The sequence below is a fragment of the Pteropus alecto genome, unplaced genomic scaffold, assembly GCF_000325575.1.
Source record: "Pteropus alecto unplaced genomic scaffold, ASM32557v1 scaffold69, whole genome shotgun sequence".
NCBI classification, from domain to species: Eukaryota; Metazoa; Chordata; class Mammalia; order Chiroptera; family Pteropodidae; genus Pteropus; species Pteropus alecto.
Window position 1 is genome coordinate 8,099,633 of NW_006494610.1, and position 3,497 is coordinate 8,103,129.

Genomic DNA, 3,497 nt, shown 5'->3' on the forward strand with positions numbered 1-3,497 from the left:
TGCATATATTATTACAGTTGGCACATGATATTATATTAGTTATGGTGTACAACATAGTGATTAGACATTTATATAACTTATGAAATGATCTCCTATGAATCTAGTACTCATCTGACATCATACATAGTTATCATAATATTATCAACTATTTTCTTTATATACTTTACATCCCATGACTATTTTTTTTAAATACTAATGTGTACTTCTTAATCCTTTCCCCTTGATACCCACCGTCCAAGCCCCCCTCCCATCTGGCAACCAGCAAAATGTTCTCTTATCTATGAGTTAGTTTCTGTTTTGTTTATTTTGGTTTTTAGATTCCACATTTAAGTGAAATCATATGGTATTTGTTTCTTTGTCTGACTTACTCCACTTAGCACAATATCCTCTAGGTTCATTCATGTTGTTGCAGGTGACAAGATTTTATTCTTTTTCTTGGCTGAGTAATATTTTATTGTATATCTGTACCACCTTCTTTATCTATTTATTTATTGATAGACACCAAGTTTGCCTTCATATATTGACTATTGTAAACAATGCTGAAATGAACATATGAATTCACATGTCCCTTCAAAGTAGTGTTTTGAGTTTCTTTGGATGAATACCCTGGAGTGAGATTACTGGGTCTTTCTTTGTCTCTTGTTATAGCCTTTGTTTTAAATCTATTTTGTGTGGTATAAGTATTGCTATCCCAGAGAATCCACATACCTTGCAAAGTGATCACCTCACTAAATCTAGTACCTCTCTTACCCCTTACATATTTATTACAACATTATTAATCATCTTCCTCATGCTACACTCTACATCTCCATGTCTATTCTGCAAATATCCATTTGTACCTCTTAAGTTCTTTGCCTATTTTTTTCCCTCCCAATCCTCCTCCCATCTAGCATCCCTCAAAATATTCTCTGTATCAGTTTATTTTCACTTTTGTTGCTATTATTGTTAATTTTGTTCTTTAGATTCCACATGTGAAATCATGAGATATTTGCCTTTCTTTATCCGACCCATTTCATTCTGTGCAATACCCTCTAGGTCCATCAAGACAATATCTTTTCCCATCACCTTCCTGTGTGTGTGTCTTTAACTCTGAAGTGAGTATGTAGGGGTCTTGTTTTCTTATCCATTCAGCCACTCTATCTTTTGGTTGGAGCACTTAATTCTTTTCTCCATTATTCTAATTCTTGAGGTACTTGATAGGAATGTAGTTATTACCATTCTTTATTCCTGTTTTTTGACACATGTTTTTTCTTCTTAAAGAAGTCTCTCCAGCATTTCCTGTAATACTAGCTTGTCGTTGATAAATTCCTTTAGCTTATTTTTGTCTGGGATGCTCTTTATATGTCCTTCAATTCTAAATGATAGCTTTGCTGGATAAAGTATTCTTGGTCGTAGATCCTGGGTTTTCATCTCATCAAATATTTTGCGCCAAGCCCTTCTGTCCTGCAGTTTTGTTTTGTTTTGTTTTGTTTTTGAGAAATCAGCTGCCAGTCTTATGGGTGCTCCCTCGTAGGTAACTACCTGCTTTTTTCTTGCTGCTTTTAAGATTCTATTTGTATTTAATCTTTTGCATTTTAATTATGATGTCTTGGTGTGGGACTTGGTGTTCCTCTTTTATGGGACTCTCTGAGCTTCCTGGGGTTTTGTGTCTATTTCTTTCACCAGGGGAGAGAAGTTTTCCATCATTTCATCAAATAGCTCTTCAATGTCTTTTTTTTTCTGGTACCCCTATGATATGGATATTTTTACATTTAATAGTGTCCCATAGGTTCCTTAAATTATTATTATAGTCTTGGCTTCTTCTTCTTCTTCTTTTTTCTTTTTTTTTCCCAATCTGATTGAGTGTCCTTGGCTTTCCTATCCTCTATGTAGGTTATTTAACCCTCTTCTTTATTCATTATGTTTTTTTCATTTAATATACTTTTCATCTCAGATAAAGTGTTCTTCATTTATGACTGGTTCCCTTTTATAAATTCCATTTCCACTTTTATGCTTTTTAAAGTTCTCACTGAATTCATTTATATTTGCCATAAGTTCATTGAGCATCTTTATAACCAGTGTTTTGAACTCTGCATCTGTTAGATTACTTGACTCCATTATTCCTGGATCTCTATTCTGTTCTCTCACATGGTTTCTGCTTCTTTGTCTTCCTATTTTAGCTGCCTTTCTGTGTCTGTTGCTATGTTCTAAGCAAAGCTCTTAAGTCTCCTGGTCTTATTAGTTCAGCTTTGTGTAGTAGGTGTCCAGTGGCACAGTCCTGAGAGGGGTTCAGCTGCAGGCCAAATTTAGCCCTAGCCTGTGCCCCTCTTGGGACCACCTATTAAGATTCAGCAAGCAACACACAGATGCTGTGCTTATAGTTGCCTCAAAAAGCCAAACCAGAAACTGAGGTCAGCTGCCACCAGTGTGAGTTTAGGCACTGCTCAGCAAGGAGCACCTGATTAAGTGAGGATACACTTGGATGTGGCTTGGCGGGGCCGAGAGTTGGGGAAGGCAGAGTTTCAGGGAATCCTCTGGGCAGAGCCACCTCTGTTATCCAGTTTGATGATGTCTCCACTCTGGCGGCACTGAGTCCGCACACTGTGTGTTGGAGGGGACTCAACAGAGGAACAATGGACTCTGCTGGCACTTCTGTACAGAGCGTGTCTTGCCTCCGCCCTCACTCTGACAACTCAGTGTTCCCCTGTGCAGCTGAACCAGCACTGGTGCTCAGAGTGAGAAGGTTCATCACTGTAAAAGTCCACTCATGGGCACAGCCCCTTTAAGAGGGGTCTGCAGCTGCTGCAGCCTTTGTCCCACTCTGCTGCTGGGAACCAGCAGCCTCTCGTCCTTGCCCCATCCTACCTTCAGCTGTTGCCAGGTGATTTCTTAGTTTTCTCTCTAGTTAAATGGCTTGTTCATCTAGATTCCAGGCGATTTTCCTTGCTGTTTGCTCCTTGTTTCTGTCATAACTTTAATTTGGTTGCCAGAGGGATGAACAGAGCCTCTATCATCTATGCCATTTTTCTTCTAATCTTAAAAGGGCAAATGTTTTATTTTTATAAAATATTTTTTTTTCATCCCTTTACTTTCTGTCTGTGTGTCTTTTGATCTGAAGTGAGTCTTTTGTAGGCAGCATATGTAAAGGTTTTCCTTTCTTATCCATTCTGCCGACCTATATTTTGATTGGAGCATTTAATCCATTTACATTTAAAGGAAATGTTGATAGACATATAGTTATTGCCATTTTATTATTAATATTTTTGAGTGTCTCCCCCTCAACTCTTCTTTTTAAAGAAGTTTCTCTAACATTTCTTATGATACTGACTTGGTGTTGATGAACTCCTTAAGTTTTTTCTTGTCTGGGAAGCTCTTTATCTGGGACCTTCTGTATTTTTTTAAAAAATGTATAACTGTCTGCTATGTATGAGTGTCCTTATGCAAGAAGAACATTGACTCAAACTTAGAAAAAAGGCTAGTCAAAGGTATGAGTACAGAACAATATTCAAGTTCATGAT